Source organism: Zonotrichia albicollis, chromosome 8 (assembly GCF_047830755.1).
Source record: "Zonotrichia albicollis isolate bZonAlb1 chromosome 8, bZonAlb1.hap1, whole genome shotgun sequence".
NCBI lineage: Eukaryota > Metazoa > Chordata > Aves > Passeriformes > Passerellidae > Zonotrichia > Zonotrichia albicollis.
Window position 1 is genome coordinate 44,579,424 of NC_133826.1, and position 19,650 is coordinate 44,599,073.

General features: G+C 49.4%; 1 protein-coding gene and 1 non-coding gene across 2 annotated transcripts in view; one reads left to right on the top strand and one right to left on the bottom strand.

Moving 5' to 3' along the window:
• Positions 1-19,650, top strand: part of LOC141729977 (uncharacterized) — a 105,026-nt gene that overhangs the window by 58,643 nt on the left and 26,733 nt on the right. The window lies entirely within an intron of this gene.
• On the bottom strand, positions 2,382-2,454 carry TRNAK-CUU (transfer RNA lysine (anticodon CUU)). Its single transcript has one exon. It is a non-coding gene; the product is annotated as a tRNA-Lys (tRNA).

Below are 19,650 nucleotides of genomic sequence, written 5' to 3' on the forward strand. Positions count from 1 at the left end.
GTCCTCTCAAATGGCCGCTGGAACCCCTCTCTTTGCCTCTTGGGTTTGTGAATGCTTTTGACAGCCACAGCATCCTGGGGCAACGTGTTCCATGATTTCATTAAGCGCTCCTTGAAAAGCACTTCCCATTGTTCACTGAGCTGCCAGCCTGGTCATTTCAGAGGGTGCTGCCTTGCTCGAGAGAAAAATCAATTTTCTGCCTTTCAGGGAGCTGAAGGAGAAGGGACTATTCACCATCCAACACCAGGCTGGGTCCCATTCAGAGGTCCTGCTTTGCAGACTTGGTGAGGTTTGCTTGGCAGTTACCAGCAAGGTGAGAACATTGTTCTGAATTGTCCCCCATACTTCATACACGGTGTGTAGAGTAGGTATGTGCTTGTTCATCTCCATGTGAGCTCAGGGTGTGCCTTCATTTCTGGTTTTAGACCTGATATTTCCAATGTCTGTCAGCTGTCTGTAGGATCTGTGGGTACATGCAGCTGTATTTACTGGCAGGTCGGGTATCTGACCCTCATCTTTGAGTGTGGAGCCTTTATAATGCAATGTGCAAATGCAGAAACTGAGACAATAATGATATTATTTGCCAGAGTCCCAGTCTCTGCCCAAGCTGTAATTAAACACTGTAAATTATTCTGTAGACCAGAGCCTGTGTTTTCTGTTTCCTGGCTGAGTGCTTCCACTGCTGGTGTTGCTTTTTTGAACAGGAGCACCTGACTCTTTTATCGTTATGACTTGTGCCTTTATGATTTGAAAGTAGCTCTTGCTTTAATTTTCTTAAAGGGTCTAAAATCAAAGCTGTGGACATTTTAGAAGGATTAAGTAGAACACCTAATGGAATTCTTATTTTAGGCCTGCAGTAAGCAGGTCTGAGGCCAGAAATTGGTGCCAGAGTAAGTGCCTTTCTGTGCTTGTGCTCTCCTGCTCTTCTTGTACTTGTGTGTTCCTCTGGACACAGTGCGATGTGTTGTCATTTCCTGGGTATTCTGTTGAAGGCAACTGGTTTTCTTTTCAAGATGATTCCTATGTTTCCCCTCATGGCTTCCCCAGGTGACCAACCTCCATTCCCAGGTGTCCTGCTCTGCCATTGTCACTCTGGGAGAGCTCTTTGTGACCTTGAAGAAGGACATGGACTCTGAGGTGGATGAGGTTGCTTGGGTCCTTCTCCAGATGGTGTCCAACTCCCCAGAATTTGTTCAGAAAGCAGCCAGTCAGACCCTGGGGATCATGGTGGAGAATGTGACTCCTGCACGAGCAATGACTGCTCTCATGGACATGGGAGTCAAGCAGGTTCTTCTTCTTTTAGTGATATTCTTCACCTTTGTGTGTGTGTGTGAGGAAGAAGGGATGAGAGACAGAATGGGAATGGTGGGAGGGAAGGGTCCTGTTTCCTGCATCTTATGTGGACTCAGTGACTTGATTCTCCAGCCAACCTCACTTCTCTCCTCTTGTCACCTATTTCTGCCCTCCTGCAGCCTATTAGTTCTCAGAATTACAGAACTGTAAGAATATGGGGGGTTGGATGGGCCCATCAGGACCATCGAGTCCAGCTCCTGGCCTTGCACAGAACAGCCCAAGGGTCACACCAAATGCCTGAGATTGTTGTCCAAATGCACCTTCAACCCTGTCAGGCTTGGTGCTGTGACCACTGCCCTGGGGAGCCTGTTCCAGTGCCCAACCACCCTCTGGGTGAAAAACCCTTTTTCCTGATATCCAATTGTCCTGGGTTGACTATATGATGCTTTTATCCCCAATCGTCTCATTCTGTTTATGTTGAATAATAATAAGTTTTGTACCTTTAAGAGTGTTACAGAGAGTGAAGAGGGAGAGAGAGAAGAAGCGCGCAGTTTTGTTTTTCAGACACTGCACTCCTCCACATTCCTGCTCCTGACTGTGTTGTCTGCGGACGGACAGCGGGACAGAGAGCTCTTCTTTTGCTTTTTAGTTAGTGTTAGCTAGCTGAGGCAAAGAAGTTCCCTGGACTGTTTTTTCCCTTTTCTTTGGACCTCTTGGAACTGCTCTGGACTGAACACCCAGGAGAGCACCGGCAGCTGCAGCTGTGGCCACCGGGCCAGCCCTGGCCTGCGACAATTCCAGCACTGAGAGACTGATCAGAGACTGAGTGAGCTGCTGCTTGAACCCGGGGTTTTTCTCAGTTTGTCATCTCTTTTAGAGTGGCAAGGGGTCTCATTGTTTTGATACTGTTTTGGTCTTATTGTTTAATAAACAGGGGGTTTTTTTCCACCTTTCTCCAAGGAGGTATTTTTCTTTCCTCCCGGACCAGTTGGGGGGAGGGGCCGATTGGATCTGCTTTTCCCACCGGAGCTCCTTTGGGGGGATTCTTCCCCAAATTTGCTCTAAACTTGGACAAATACATGAATTGGCGCCCAACGTGGGGCTCGAACCCACGACCCTGAGATTAAGAGTCTCATGCTCTACCGACTGAGCTAGCCGGGCCGCGGCGGTGAGAGCGCCGAATCCTAACCACTAGACCACCGCCGCAGCCCGGGTTCGATTCCCGGTCAGGGAACCAATTCATGTATTTGTCCAAGTTTAGAGCAAATTTGGGGAAGAATCCCCCCAAAGGAGCTCCGGTGGGAAAAGCAGATCCAATCGGCCCCTCCCCCCAACTGGTCCGGGAGGAAAGAAAAATACCTCCTTGGAGAAAGGTGGAAAAAAACCCCCTGTTTATTAAACAATAAGACCAAAACAGTATCAAAACAATGAGACCCCTTGCCACTCTAAAAGAGATGACAAACTGAGAAAAACCCCGGGTTCAAGCAGCAGCTCACTCAGTCTCTGATCAGTCTCTCAGTGCTGGAATTGTCGCAGGCCAGGGCTGGCCCGGTGGCCACAGCTGCAGCTGCCGGTGCTCTCCTGGGTGTTCAGTCCAGAGCAGTTCCAAGAGGTCCAAAGAAAAGGGAAAAAACAGTCCAGGGAACTTCTTTGCCTCAGCTAGCTAACACTAACTAAAAAGCAAAAGAAGAGCTCTCTGTCCCGCTGTCCGTCCGCAGACAACACAGTCAGGAGCAGGAATGTGGAGGAGTGCAGTGTCTGAAAAACAAAACTGCGCGCTTCTTCTCTCTTTCCCTCTTCACTCTCTGTAACACTCTTAAAGGTACAAAACTTATTATTATTCAACATAAACAGAATGAGACGATTGGGGATAAAAGCATCATATAGTCAACCCAGGACACCAATCTAAAGCTCCTCTCACTCAGCTTCCTGCTGCTTCCTGGAGTTCTCCCAGTCTGTCATATTTTCCCAGATGTGGTCATCAGTGGGGAAGGGAAGGTGCCTGCAAAGGCCAAGGATAGAGCCTTGTGCTTTTGTGGGAAGAGGGACAATTGCAATTGCAGGTGTGAGCAGTTTGGTATTTCACAGCTCTAACCACAGAGGCCCTGGGAAAACCATGTCTCCTCATGATGCCATTAACTTGAGAGGAGGGTCCTTGCTGGGGCGTGGAGCACATGGGGGACAATCTGCTGGGTGTGGCACAGCCTGCACAGCAGGTGCAGCTCCTGCAAAAGGAGCCTTTTACGACTGTCCTGGCCTTAGAGCTCTACTTTCTATTCAAACTGATGTTTCATGTTAGCCTTGAGATGATGAATCACTTTACAGGCACCTTCACAGGCTGAGTGCCATGGGACAGTTGAAGCAAATGCTGCGTTAAATGTTGGTTCTGGGCCTGATAGTTCCCAAGAGACCCTCTAGAACAGGACAGCCTGGCTAAACTGCCTGCCACCCTTTCCTCAGCTTTGGAATAGGGTGAAACATTCAGATGGATCCATTGCCAAGCCCCACAGAAGAAACAGGCTGCATTGCTGGATATTCTGCAACTTCACAGCCCACAACGTGTTTTCCCTGCATTTGTTGTTTTCCAAAGTGTTGGAGATTTTTTCAGAAATGGCTTAGAAGGCAGCTGTGGGGAGTAGGTTCTCACAGCCTGTTTCTGTAAACAGTAGAAGTTCTCAGGTTGTTTTTAATTACAAGTAAAAGTGACAAACATGAAGGCCTTGAGAACCTTGCATATCAGAGTTCTCAGGCAGCTTTCTCATAACAAGTAGATATTCTATCTTTGGCTGTTTTGAGAAAGTAAAAGTAAGCTTGAGAACACAAATCTTTGTATTGGAAACATAAGGAGGGGTTGGTGTGTTATCTCTGACCTATTGTGAGCTCGGGTTTGCAATATGCATGAACTTAATTAACATGGTTATAAAACGTGACTGATTGAGTCAATAAACTGAGTCGATGCTGATCAACAAAGGTGGGTCTTCTCCCTCCACTTCAACATACATGGTGACCTCCTCGATGTGATACTGTGACACCACGAGAAGTTGGAGTAACGGGTCGGGCTCCGTGTCCAAAGCAGCAGCCGGGACAAGCAGCAGCCGGAACAGCAGAAGCGTGCAGAGAAAAAAAAGCGGAAGAAAAGACACCGAGACACGCCGTGCTCCAGGTGACCGTAACAGACGAGCCTGGCTGAAATGTGTGGCCGCGACCTTGAGAGAGCTGCAAAAGCGCACTTTCAATTTAGAGGTAATGGAAAGGCAAGCCACATATGATCTTTTTATTGCTTTTTTACAAAAGAGACAGGTGAAGGGGATAGAGTTACAGAAGGAATTACTGGGACTTTTAGCTTATGGTTATGAAAAGGGAATTTTCCTTAACCCCCACACAGTTTATGAGTTGTCAGAGTGGCGTAAATTTGGTGACTTATTGTGGGAGGCTACTTTAGATGGTGATAAAACTGCCAAGAAGTGGGGTAAATTATGGCATGTCGTAAACCGCGAACTGCTAGCTGCGCAGAATGCTTTATTGCAGCCCTCGCCGCCCCCCTTAACAAGCTTAGCTGTGCAGAATATTTTGGTATCTGCTCTGCCGCAGCCTATACAGGGCACTTTTGAGCCTCCCATACCTGCTGTATCACAGCAGCCATGGCCAGAAACGCACGATCAGCTCCCGAAAATCAACCAGCCGGTCCCTGGGCCGGAGGGCGACCTGGCGCGGGCTGGCCCGAGGTGCTGCGCTTGCCAGGCTGTAAATGGTTGGGAGGGGGAGCTTATCGGTGCTGCTGCCCAGCTGGCTTGTCCTGTTACATCCGCGGCGCAGGGGGGAGGCAGCATGCAGGCTACAGATTTTGATTCAAAAGCTACTGTTAGTCAGTTTGAAGTCAGGGGTGAGTCAGCCGAACCAATGTTAGACTATATCTTTGAGGGCAATCTTCTCCTTCTGGAAAAAGATTGCCATGAGATAACTAAAACAATCCTGTCCCAGCCCCAGCAGTTGTTACCTAATGCTCATTGGCGAAGGCTTGTACAGGAATACGCAGCGCAATTAGGGTTAGCCGCTTTTGCATCTCTTCAAGTCCCAGTTGCATCGGCACCAGCAAATAGAAGAGGCCGCATGAAATGTTACCGATGCGGAAGCATAGACCATAAACGCCGGGAATGCCAGGCTGCAGGACTGTGGTGCTGGAAATGCCGGTCGGACACTCATAATACGAATGCTTGCAGATGGAAGTCGGGAGGCTTCCATGGGAGTATGGACTACAGTGACCAAGCAGCAACAGAAGTCATCGCTGCAGCATCAATACCCTCTCCTGTCTCCAACCTGACACTGCAGGGAGCCACCGCGGGGACAGCGGAGCCGCCGCGGGGGGAGTGGCCGCGTTGCCATGGCTGCAGTACGGACGGAGCGTGCGCAGTGAGTCAGCCTCGCGTCTCGCAAAACAAAGAAGCCCAGCGTGGGGGGGCTGCCCCGCTGCGATGCGGACGGTGGTGCGGGACTGGAGCATTTTTTTCCAGCACGAATGCTTCCTCCCTCCGCCTGCAGCCGGTGAGGCTTTAGTTTAGACCTGGCAACCTTTAATAGACTGTACCTTAACAGTCTGCCGGCCGGTGCTCGGCGGCGGGGACAGCTCAGGAGTCAGGGCGAACCCAGCCTTTCCAGCACACTAAGCAATTAATAGCAAGATTTATAGCATCAGGATACTTAGTTTGAGCAAAAAGTTAATGGTACAACACTACGCTTTGACTTGAAAAATTATTTGCTTCATAATAACGTAGCCAGAAGTTTATGAACTGATTGCTTCAAGTTCCTTGGCTGCTGCTTTGTTGGAATTGCTTTGGAAAAGAAATTTTAACATGATTGGGATTGCTAGTGTGTTCAGCAAAGACTAGAGCCAGCAGTGTTTGGAACGAATATGAAGTGTAACAGAAGAATTTCAGGCATGTTGGGGGAGTGCTGCACATGTTTCAACATACAGACTATACAATTAACTTTCTTTTTCAGACTGAAATTGTGTTTGAAAAATTTAAGGGTGTTGGAAATATGTTAAAAAGATTGTATAAGTAAGATGAGGTGAGTGTAGTTTTTTGTATTTTTTAAGCTTTGTTTAGATGTGATAAATATAAAAGCAAGCAATTATTGAATTTAGAATAATTTTTCCACTTATCTTGAATAAAGTCCTTAGGTTTAAAAGTATTCAAAGATAAAAATGCTGCAGCAAAAACATAGGGAAAGTTGTTTTAGTTTAGTATTTTAGAATCAGGCCTATAAGTAAGTTATAATAAATGCCATATTTTATTTTTATAGTAAGTTTTGTTTATTACTAAGTGACTTGAATTGAATTGCCTATTAAGTATTTAGGTTATATTGAGTTTAGGTTATGTAGAATTTAAAATCAGCTGATTTTTAAAGTTTAAGTAATGTTAAATTCTGTTAAATGTTGAATGCTCTCAAGGTTTTAATTTCTGTTAAGTTTAGATATTTTAAGTGTTTTAAATGCATGCTAATTTTTCACTACTCCAAATCAACCAAGGACTGAGAAATAAACCAGCTGATGCCATTTTAGCCAAATGACTAAAGGATTACAGTCTGTAAAACTGATTTTGAACTTTTCTGAGAAACCCAAGAAAAAGGTGGATGTGAAAACTTCAAGGACACAAAGGATCATTTTTCAGACTCGCCTTCGCCTCCTCCCCAGGTGCACATGAGGGAGGACAGCTGACAGCTTTTAACCCTTTCGAGTAAAAGCCATTGCTCGGACCATGGCTGGGGGACCTTATAGAGATACTGAGTGTATTTTTGAATGCTTTGTTTGTTTTGCTTTGTATTCTTGGTGGTATTCAAGATATGGTCAGAATAATGATAGAGAGACCTAGCATACCAACCTCCTTGTACAAAAAAGAAAAAACCGGGAGTTGTTGGAGATTTTTTCAGGGATGGCCTAGAAGGCAGCTGTGAGGAGCAGGTTCTCACAGCCTGTTTCTGTGAACAGCAGAGGTTCTCAGGTTATTTTTAACTACAGGTAAAAGTGACAAACATGAAGGCCTGGAGAGCCTTGCACACCAGAGTTCTCAGGCAGCTTTCTCATAACAAGTGGATGTTCTATCTTTGGCTGTTTTGGGAAAGCAAGAATAATTTTGAGAACACAAATCTTGGTATTGAAAACATAAGGAGGGGTTGGTATGTTATCTCTGACCTATTGTGAGCTCAGATTTTGCAATATGCATGAACTCGATTAACACTGTTATAAAAGGTGCCTGATTGATCAATAAATCGGAGTCGATGACTGACCAACGCAAGGTAGGTCGTCTCCCTTCTAACTTCAATACTACTCGTCACTTCTAAGGATCTTCCCTAAATTATCTTGTTCCCTGGCTATTGCCACATCGAGACTGAGCTTTCTACAAAACCTCCTGGTGTGTCCTGGCTCTCCACAGTAATAGCAATGTCGTTCTCTCAAAGGGACTTGAGGTGTCTCTATCCCTCTTGCACCTGACAGTACAAGAGGCCTATCCTTGCCTCCTCCTGGTGGTGGACCCGCCCACCCTGCACTTTCTCGAGCTACAGCAACCATGATCTTAGCCTTGGCCTTTGCTTTTTCTTCCTCCCTCCTTAAATACCCCTTCAATGCCTCTCTTATTAACTCATTAATGTCCTTTTCTTGCCAATCTTCCATCTTTTCCAGTTTTCTCCTTATATCAGGCCAAGATTTGGTAACAAATTGGACTTTTAGTAGCATTTTACCTTCTGGGGTGTCTTGGTCTATTCTAGAGAACAACTGGAAGTTCCGCTTTAGGCAGTTAAGCCAGGCAGCAGGAGCTTCCTCTTTCTCCTGTGTGCCCTCAAATGCCAATTGGGTGTTATTTCCTTTGGGAACTGACTCTTTGATTCCCCGTATTATCAAAAACCTATATTCCATCATGGCCTTCCTCCCCTCCTCCTGGTTAGGGTTCCAGCTGGGATCGGTTAGTGGCAATTTCTGCTTGCCTGATGGCACCTGGGGTCCTGGACGGTTATCTTTCTCCCAAATTCTTATGCTAGCCACCCTAATCATCTGGACCTCTTCTGGGGAAAATAATATACTCAGGATGGAATTCGTCTCCCCCCAAGTGTAGATATTTGGACCTAGAAATTGATCTACTTGGTTAGTTATGCCCACTGGGTCCTCTACTAAATGCCCCAACTCTTTCTTGAATCCTCTCACCTCAGAAGCAGTTAGGGGAGCATTCACAAAGCCAACACCTCCCGCTATCCTCCCATAGGAACCTCTCTGAGGGAAAAGAGTCTCTCTGCCTTGGAGGTCTTGGATCTGGTGCTACAGTACGGCCCATCTTCAGATGCCAAACTACTTTGAGGGATATCTGGGTTACCCTGAACTTTCTGCCCATCAGCAGGTGTATTTGCTGATAGCTGTTTATCAGGCGAGGAGACATTTGTGCCCCAACTAGGAGGAGGTAAAGGGACAGCAATAGGAGGGGGAGAAGAGCCTGAGTGGATATTAAGTGCAGCTGGAGAAGGGGTGGAGAATGCAGCAGGTGGAGTAGGCACTTGTGGTAGTGCAGACGGAACTGGAGGGGATACTGGGTTTATCGTAGCGGAAGCTGAAGAGGTAGAAGGAGGAGTTTGAACAGGTGGTAGTGAGATGGCAGCCAGGGGAAGAACCGGATGGGCCATTTGAGGTGTTGAAGAAGAGGATTATAAGGTGGAGGGGCAGAAGGAGGCAGATAATCCAGGGGATCCCACCTTTTACTAGTCCTATCATCCCCTCCTTCATTCCTCTCTTCCTCTGTACCTTACAAATTCGCACCCCTTCACCCCCAACAGCGCTCTTTAACCAGGAAGCTACATACAATAATTGCTCAGGATCAGTATCTCCTCGAGCTGTCAGATAATGATTAAGTTGTTGGCACATCCACTTATCCTTTGTCCCACACGAAGGCCATCCTCCTTGTAACTCTAATTCTGGCCATACTTCCATACAATAATGGATCATTTTCACTTTATCTAATCCCTCCGTGGCCTCTATAGAATCCCATTTTACTAACAGTTCTCCTAAAGGACTACTGGGATGTATATACCTCAGTCTCTTGCCGGTCTTTTTACTATTACACCCTCCCATTTTACATGTCTTAACAGTAAAAAATCCCAAAGGTGCCTTTACTGACCGGTAATTTCAAAAAGAACCTTCTTTGAGGAGCTTCAGCCTCCTCCACTGAACTTCAAATTTCTGCCTGATGCTCAGGACTTTATACTGAAACAACTGCCCGATCTCTTAATTGCCCAACTTTGCCCCCGTCAGGTCTTACATCTATCTTGAACACACGAAGCCTCGGCCTAAGAATCCGGGTCGTGCCTGACTCCCTCAGTCAGGAAAAACAACTGCCTGATTTTTAGTTTGCCTAACCCACCAATTTTTAGGCTTCACCGTATCAGGACTTAAAAGCAAACCACAGCCTCCTTCGCTGGGGTTTGTGCCTGACTCCTGTTTCAGGACTTACTTTTGCCTGCAAGGCTTGTGAGCTACCCAAATCCTTCTCATGACTGACAAAATCTTACGCGAATCCTTTTCGAGACTTACAAATGCTACCCGAATCCTTCTCGGGACTGACAAATCTGCCTGACTTCCCTCTGTCAGGGCCTATTTTGGGTGCGTGCCACTCATACAAATATTCCCTCCGCACGCCCGGAGTGGGGGGGCCCTTTATTCCCCCTTGGGAGACTCACTCATGCTAATAACACTCGCTTCCCCCTGTTTCCGGCTGGCTTTCTCGCGAAAGCACGGAACCGCGGTACTGAGAGGTCCGCTCTCACTTCAAAGGTCCGGCTACCGGCCTCCGTCTCATTCACACACACATGTGCACGTCTCCCACCCCCGCCACCGGCTTTCTCACCAATCTGAGGCTCTGGTGCTCCTCTGCGTTGCTGGTCCTGAGCCGATCCCTCTGGTCCTGATAGCCAGCTGTCCTAGAGGTCCAAGACCGCCAGTCCTGAGTCCTCTCTCGGTGTGGCTATCCCAGACGAGCTCCCAGCTGAAATAAACAGGGCCAGGAGACTTCTTCTCCTTTTTGATGCCTTTATTAAAAGTGATCAGCTCAGGATTGGGTGGCTCGGCAGGGCTGCAGTCCCCATCGCGTCTCCCAGGGCGACTCAGAGGAGGAGGATATGTGCAGCTCTGTCCACTAGGGGCAGAGCCGGGGGATCCAGTCCTCATGGGAGCCTTTAGGGCGTGATGTCCTAAATGAGTCTTGCTTGGTCTTATCCTATGCAAGCTGTTACAGCTCCAGAACTCAGTCCCCAAAGGGACTGGGTGCTAGAAGCCAGCTCGCTCTCAGACCAAGGCCGCGGGTTAGCCCCTAGCAAGCAGGGAGATATTCAGCTCTCAGTGATTAGGCAGCTCTTGTGATTTCAGCTTTGCTTGCTAGGTAGCTTTTCTCTTGGCCTAAGGCTCCAGCAGACGGTAGAGAGAGGAGAAGCAGAAGACGCTGGCTGTTCCACGAGTATGGCTTTATTGTAGGGTCCGTGAAGTGTCTCAGCTCTTCTTCTTCCAAGTTAGTAGGGGTACAGTATGCTACTTTTATACCCTTGGCCTGGATCCAATCCTGACCAATGGCAAAGGTGTTAGAGTGACCATAAGTGACCAATAGTAGGGTTAACAAGATATTGCCTTACATGGCTATAGGGATAAGGTACAAGGCGGATGTCCCTGGAGACAGGAAACTTCTTTGCCGCTGTGTCAGCATTCTATTCTCCAAGGGGCCCTGGCAAAACCTGAGGGGTTTACTACAACTCCACTTTCTGTTTTTACAAAAAATGCATTCGCGAGAGTTCTTTTGAAACAGTGAACAAGACACAAGAACATAGCTAACACCGTAAAAATTACAAGTAGAATCAACAACAATCCTTTAACTAAAGATGCGGCCTATTTTGTTAGTCTCCATTGCCTGAAAATTTCATTGACTCAATCTGGGATTCTTTCTACTTTCAAGTCCTTCACGAGATTTTTCAGTTTCTGGATGTTCGCATGGATGGACTCCGAGCGCGAAGAGAGGTTGAAGCAACACATTCCTTCGAAGTCTTCACATCTATGTCCGTGGGCAAGCAGCAGGAAGTCGATTGCTGCTCGGTTTTGGAGTGAAGCTTGTCTTGTGGTTTCTTCTTCCTTTAAGAGATCACTCAGGGCTGCTGATTTGGCGTTAGCTTGTTTACTGAGCCAGCACTCAAGGTGATTGATTTCACTGAGGGCTTTAGCTGCAGCTACCCAGGCTAAAAACAGAGAGACTGCAATCTTTTTTGGCCTGTTCCAATCATATAATCTCGGATCACAATTTTCATTGAATTCAGTGTAGGACCTTTTTTCACGTTTTGATTCTCTTTCTTTTTTCCAATTATGTAACAGGGTGATGTTTGGAGTAAGGGTAGAAAGTTTTCTCAGAGTACAGGGATCTCCCTGGAGTCGGGAGAGGATCCCTGCCCATACTCTGTCACTACAGATGAGAAACATTCTTTTGGGTAATACTTTGGGATGGAGAGAGGACACAGAAATTACACGTGCAGTGTAATTGCACCAATCATGAGGGTTATAGGCTTTGTTCACTGGTGATACATCTTTTCGATATGTGTTTTTGTGTTGGTCAATTTCTGGCCAATCATTTTTTGGACGCCTAAAGTAAAATTTGACACAATATGTGGCCTTGGCGGGTCTCAATAGATCCAATTCTTGGGGTTCTTCTCGAGCATCTGGCAGAATTTTTGTCCACTCATCCCAAGTATCAGCCCCATTGGGTCTCTTACCTGTGGTGCGGAGAACCTCTGAGTTCTGGACAGGCCACACGTCTGCTATAAAGGGAATTCCTACTAGACATGTAGAAAGTGGATTATCTATGCTTCCCATAGACAAGCACATATTGTCTTGTTTTAATGTTTTTGCTAAGGTTACCCAAACATTATGGCTAGGCTGAGGGCTAATCCAGCCGAAGGCACGCGGTACGGTGTAGAGCATCCAGGCAGCGGTGAGGACAGCACCGACGGAGATATTTTTCATCTTTGGGCAGGATTAGGGCTTCTGATAGGGAATATAAGCACAATTTGTTATCTTTATGATGAGAGGAATTTCTGCCTTGTTCTTTTCTGTGTTCCCCTCCTCCCCCCCTTTTTCTTTTAATTTCTAAGTTGCACTACAGGAGGAGGAGCGGGTAGAAGGTTATGAGGTTTTAAGGTTAGGGAAAGGGAATAATACTTTTTACTATACAATACACAGTGTAATAACACATAATTCAGAGAACACTTTTGTGTTAAGGCTATCTGTGGCCTATTACAGTAGACTGTTATTTGACTTTCTGTTTTGTCTGCTGCTTTGTAATGGGGCGGTCTGTTCTTGTGTTTGTGGGTGTTCGGCGACGCCTTCGTCTCCAGGCTGAGCTGGTTTGGTTTTGAGGTGGTCTTGTGTTTGCCTCAGGAGAATTCTTGTCCTCGTCTGTAGTAGTGTTCGCTGTGCCTAAGTATGGTTTTACGTATTTTTTTGGGTACTACCTTGGACCTGATGGTAGTAGCACGCATGCATAACCTCTTCCCGAGGTAATCAACTGATGAGGCCCTGAGATTTGGTGTGTTTCAGGATCTTTCACGAGCACGGGTGGTTTCTCCGTGAGCTTTGCTTGTGTGGTATTCGCAAAGTGGCGAAGTATTGGTGGGTCAGGCTCTGACGCTGTGCAGTTCAGGAAGTTGATGACATAGAGAGCCTTGCACAGTCTCTGCACTGGAGATGTGATTTTCGTGTTCCTGTTCTGTTGCTCGAGGACTCTTTTGAAGGTTTGATGTGTCTTTTCTACGATGGATTGTCTTGTGGGGTTTACAGGTATGCCCGTCTTGTGTGCTATGCCTCATTCATTGAAGAACTCTTTCAACTTGTGGGAGGTATAGGCTGGCCCGTTATCTGTTTTAATCTCCTTTGGTACACCCAGGGTGGCAAAAGCGAGGAGAAAGTGTTTTATTGTGTGCATATGATTTTCTCTTGCATGTGATGATGCAAACACTGCTCCTGAGAACGTGTCAACCGAAACATGCACATACTTTGACCTTCTAAAAGGTGCAAAGTGAGTTACATCTGTCTGCCACAGCTGACAGCTATTCAGACCTCGGGGATTGACTCCCGTACCCATTGATGGTATCTGGTAGTTTTGACAGTTCGGACAGGTAGCCACGATAGCTTTTGCCTGATCTTTTGAGAGCTTAAACATTCTCATCAGGGCAGGTACATTTTGATGAAAGAACGCGTGTGACAGCTTTGCCTGAGCAAAGATGTTAGGAACATTAGCAGTTTCTGCTGCCATAGCTAATGCATCTGCTTTCCTGTTGCCTTCTGCAACAACACCTGGGAGGTCCGTGTGAGACCTCACATGCATTATGTGATAAGGTTGTTTTCTGTGGGATATCAATTGTATTAATTTAGAGAACAATTGGTATCACTTTGGGTTAGAGACCTCTTTGAGAAGAGCATGTTCTGCTCTCATAGCTATTCCCGCAACAATGTTCCCTTCAGATCTTGCTTTTCTCAGCGTCTCAGCTGCTTGGTCCCGGCGTTGGGACGACTCTCTGCTCAGGGCGAGAGGGGCTCCGCATCTCTGCAGGCTCAGCACTTGGCTCCTCATGTCCAGACATAACTTCAGTCTCTCAATTCTTATTTGGCGCGTTGTTTTTGGGGTTTTCTCTGTGGGTTTCAAGTCGTGGTCCCACAAAGCATTCTGGACTTTGGAGTCACTTTGCATAACCCCCCCAACCCTCTCAGGTGTCTTCGCTATGTTGGAAGAGCGCACTGCCTCGGGGAAGGGCCATCACTCCACCCAGCCAGGCCTTTTACTAATACAAAAGAGGAGATAAGCTCCAATGACCTGTGATTACCATGACAAAACCCTAAGAACTCTGGCAGAGACAGAGACCTGGCTGCGTCCCTGTAACTCTTTCTCACAAAAAAAATATTAACCGAATTTTTGTTCATAACACCATTCAAACACAGGATTTTGTCTGGTCCTCGTCAACTTCTCCCTCTTAATCCTAACCGGCTTCCTGAGGGCTGAGTGACGCAGGAAGAAGTTAGTTTCTTCTGATAGGAGAGCAATACATTCTTTTTCTCTGACAAATTGCAGTCTTCTATGGCTGCTATATTAGCAAAAAGCCAATCATAAAATACATATTTCTCAGAGGACCTCGGAATGGGTTGCTGTTGGGGAACACTCTGTTTGCATGGGATAAGGGCAAGTTTGACCTTCTATTGATGCTGGAAAGGATTTGGAAGCGCTCAACACAGCCCTGACTGAGAGCTTCCCTGTTGCAGTGCATGTTTTTGATTGTAACTCGGTCCTAGTAGTCAGTTTTATGACACCCCCTTGTTTGGTATTGTTATACCACATTTTATTCCCAATGGGTTGTTCCTTCACCCCCCCCCCCCCCCCCCCCGGGCTGTTGGCTTTCCCCTAGTTGTCCATCTCCCCAAAGTCCTGCCCTTTTGTTCCCTGTTCCTCCTCCCATTCACTGTCAATCCCTCCCCAAGCCTTCCCCTTTCTCTAGAAACTTCCCTGTCCATTTGATATCTGTTGAAACCCTATTGGTTTGCTTAAGTTCTCCTCCTCCCCTGTAATCCCCTATTGGTTTAAACAATGTATTCCCCGCCTTGTGTTCCACCCTCAGTTTCTCCCAACTGGCTAAAGACTGTATCCTCCCCAGGGACCTCCGCAGTTTGGAAATCAGTGGAGGCCTTTAATTCAGTGTCATTCTGTCGCTGACTCTGCGGGGAATAAACATACAGAAGACCTCTCCCTGTTCCTTGTCCCTACCCCAGCGCACTCCACCTGTGCTGTAAAGCAGCCGTGCCCTACAGCCAAACCCCAGAGTTGACAGTTTTCTGGGAGCGGCCCACTCTGGGTGTTGGTGTTGGCAGCTAGTCGGGCTGAAGAAATCAGGCACTGCAGCACTTCCCGAATGAGCTCTTCTTTTGCAATAAAGAGATGGAGCTGTCAGCCCAGTGTCCGGGTGGCAGCAGCAGCAAAGCCCACCCGGCAGCAGCGCTGGCTGAGCTCCATGGCCAGGAGCAGCCGTGGATGCCCACAGTGTGGGCAGGCAGGAGCCAGGCAGGGGCTGCTGTGACCAGCGGCGGGGTCCCGAGGGCTGGGGGAGCCCATGCTGAGCGTCCCTGGGCTGAGGGCACATTTCCTTCCCTGGCATCATCTGGGTCTGGAGCTCCTCCAGTGGCAAGCCCAGGGAAAGAGGGAAGCCATCAGTAGGTGCTTGCCTTGAGAATAATGGAAAGAGGCTGGACTCTGAAGGAAGTCCTTCATAGCCGGAGGGATGAGCTCAGAGCCCGACAGACACTGGGCCTGTGGCAGTCCCGGATCTCTTATGAACATAGTGGGGTTTTGTCCCCCAGGCCTCATCTGTTCACCCAGGGACACATGGTGAACACACACACACAGAAGATGGCTCAGCACTGTTGCTGCTCCCTGAGTGTTATGTTTGGGTCCCTCTAAAGGCATGCAGGGACTTTGGGTCACCTCTCTGCTGTGCAGGGGACTCGGGACACCAAGAAGTTGTGCACGGAATTTAATGTATGTCCAAAGGTGTGCAGGTGCATCTGTAAATTGAGCAGGATTTGGGGGTCTCCTGTGAGGCACACAGGGGGATTTTAGGGTGGCTGAGGACACTCGTAAGATGTGCACGGGGTTTGGGTGTCCCCTGAAGTGTGCAACTACCCTGATGTCCTGTGTTACATTATTTTTGTAAGCTTTGGCATCAAGTTGTTCACTTTTTAAATATGGGGAAAAGGGCTGCACAGCACACAGCAGGGACTCGGTGTCAGCGTGGCAGGGCTGCTGTTGCCTGCAATAGTGCGAATAACTAACGTGAGTTGAATTTTGGACTTGGCGTTGATGATGTATGTAGAGCCACAAAATGTCTCACTTCTCCAATATCATATATCTCACTTCTTTTAAAGAAAATCTAGATTGCAAATAGACACAGGGTGGGACATTCTCTCCTCGCTGGAAGGGCACCTCTTGAGATTGATTACAAGAAAATCCTGCCCCAGCCACGAGGTCACAGCAGGCTCTGAGGTCACAGAGGTGCCAGAGCCCCGTGGTTGCACAGCAGCACAAGGAGCGAGCAGTCAGTGCTTGAGCACAACTGTTGCGGCAGCAGCAGCGGCGGTGGCAGCAGTGGTGCTGACATTGGGACAGCGGTGTCAGGACAGCGGTGGCAGCAAGCGCTGCGGGACTGGCAGAGGGCAAGGCACCATGGCCCTTGCTCTGCGCCTCTTCCTCCTGCTCCTGCTGGCCGTGGCCCTGCCTGCCAGGGCTGCCCAGGCTGCTCCGCTGCAAGCGTGGCGAGCAGGTGAGCCGGCAGCCTGGCTTCCCTTTCCCGGGACAGCGCTCCCTGCTCCCCGGGAAGCGCTGGGGATGGTTTTCCCCAGGCCTTTAGGGAGGGTTTCCTCTGGGGGAGGGAGAGAGCCCCCATGGGCCCAGTGCTGCCCCTGTTTCCTCTCCAGGGATGTGTCACAGGGCCTGCAAAGAGGATGGAGAGTGACCAGGAGCCAGCCCAGAGCTGCCCAGGTCCCTGTGCAGCTTTGGCCTTGTGCATTCACATCTGGCTCCCACAGCCTTAGTCTCTGAAAAGCAGAGGGGGGATCCCAGGACACCATGGAAATGGGTTTGGGTGTTTGCTTCTCTCTAGATGAGCTTGCTAGGAAGGTTTCTCCAGCAGCTTGGCGCCATGAGGATTTCCAACCTATTAAGCCTCCTGCAGGTACGTTGTCAATGCTCCCCTCAGAGGATAGTCCTTGACAACCTGGCAGGAACCAGGTGAAAGAAGCTGCTGTGGCTGTTGTGTTACAGGAGTTTCTGCAGGGAGGACTTTCCAGGCTCCTTTCTGGGTTGCTGCTCACAAGCCCAGCGCCCATCACAGGGTTCAGCAGTGTGTCCCTGCTGACCCCACAGGTTGAGCCCTGCATCTGTGGGATCCACTCATTTGACATGCAATCACTTCTCTTAATGTCCTCCAAGAGGGAGGAACAAGCCTGGAGAAGACAGAAAGTCTCTAGAGGTGTCCAAACCCATGGACAGGATACTGAGTGACCTGGAGAGACGCTGTGGTGGGTGCATTTCCCTTTGCCTTGTGCTGGGGCTCAGCAGCCGGGGGCTTTGGCTGCACATCTGGACACGCCGTGCCCAGCACAGCGGGAAGGGATCCATGGCAGCCTCGCTGCCCCGCTGCTGCTTCCACGCCCTGCAGGGCTGTTTTCCAGCCTGGCCTGGCTGCAGCTTCTCCCCAGCCTCTGCAGGAAGGCATTTGGCATCAGTTCACAGGCAGCCCAAACTGCACCATGGGCCTGTGATCCCGTGCAATTTCCCAGTCTCTGGGTAGATGCAGAGAGGCAGCTGTTTGCAGGAGGGAGGGCCCTGGAGCAGCTCCAAAACCCTGAGCATTTTCCCTGTCCTTTTCCATGCCTTTGACAAGTATTGTCTGGAGCAGAAGGGCACAGCACAGAGGAATTATGGCATGCAGGCTCAGGGGTTTGGGTACTGAGCACTCCTGTGCCAAGGGGCAGCAAGGTGCCTGCAGGCCCCAGCTCAGGGGGTAATGGGGAGTGAGAACATCCTGGCCGCATCCACCGTGCTGCCAGCTCAGCAGTGCAGCACAGCACGGGCTCACACTCTCCATTGCTCCCACAGATGCAGCCGGCACCTCAACATGTGCCTACAACACCTGGAGAAGAGTTTTCTGCTGGGAAAAACCTTGTTTGGTGAAGTTGATGGCCATTGTGTCTGGTGCAGCACTTTTCCTGTTGATTTGCTGTGCAGCAATCTGGTATTTCTGGAAGAGAAAATCGTGAGTGTTTTTTGATTTCTCCACCTCAAACAGCTTCCTTTAAGGGCTGCTCATAAGTAGGGAACATTCCCAGTGTCGCTTCAGTGGAGTTGTGGCAAGTCCATGGTTGTCCAAAGAACCCTGCTGAGGGTTCTGCTGCTGCCCAGAGCTTTCATTGGCCTCCTAATTGCTGGGCCTTGTCCTGGGGGCCCACTGGGGCTGCAGCCAGTGCTGGCTCCCATTGAGGCTGCCTGGCCAAGAGCAGCCCCAGGGGCACAGGGCAGAGGCAAAGCACGGCGGGGAGGAGAAAGAGCAGGGATGAGATTGCCCTTGAAAGGCAGAGGCGCTCTGGGGCCCGCTCCTGCCCAGGGAGCCTGCCCAGAGCCGTGCCCTGCTCGCCGGGGCCTTGAGGGGCAGCTGTGCAGCTGGGCCAAGCTGTACCAGCAGCTCCAGCCGTGCTGGGGAGCCTTGCCAGCTCTGGGCCCTGCTGTGCAGGAGGCTCCCTCTGTGCCACTGGCACCTGGGTCCTCAGCTGCCTCCTCTCTCCACAGGTGCTCCTGTTCATTGTCAGAAGAAGAGCCTAACAACTCAGGCAAAGTTCTTCCGACCTCTTATCCCAATTTTCCATATCTGCCCCTATCTGCCCTGCCATGGCTCCAGCACCATCATGAACCCTTCCCAAAACCCACCCCTCCCAAACAAGACCCTCTGCCTTTGAGCCCTCTGGTCCTGTTCCCCGGCCAGCACTGAAGCTGGCCAGCCCCTGTCTGCCAGGACAGGGCTTGGCCCACATTTGATGTTTTAATAAAGAAATGGAGTTGTCACAGCTCTGTCCAGGTGGTAGCAGCAGCAAAGCCCACCCAGCGGAAGCACAGGCTGATATCCATGGCCAGGAGCAGCCGTGGATGCCCACGGTGTGGGCAGGCAGGAGCCAGGCAGGGGCTGCTGTGACCAGCGGTGGGGTCCTGAGGGCTGGGGGAGTCCATGCTGAGCATCCCTGGGCTGAGGGCACATTGCCCTCTGGGGGATGATCTGGGCCTGAACCTCATGAGGCACAATGTGATATTTTGGGATCTGTGCTCAGAGGTGAAGGGGTCCCTCATGAGGCACACAGTGATATTTTGGGGTTCCTGCTGAGGGGTGAAGTGATCCCTCATGAGGCACACATGGATATTTTCGGGTCCATACCGAGGGGTGCAGGGATCCCTCATGAATCACAAAGGAGTCTTGATGGCCTCTCCTAAGGTGTGCAGGCATCCCTCATGAGGTGTGCAGTGGGGTTACATTTGAGGGGGTGTTTACTCTTCTCAGCACAGCAAAAGGTCACTTGGCCGAGGTTTTGCAAAGCTGGGAGAAAGCCTCTTGCAAAGCCTTGGGCCTGGCTGCAGGCACAGCGGGCGGGTGGAGCCCATGCCCTGGGGCCAGGCCGGGCCGGGCCAGGCTCGGCCCCGGCAGGGAAGGGCCGTGGCCCTGGGCTCTGATGAGGCTGCTGAGCTCCGCCCTGGCCCTGTG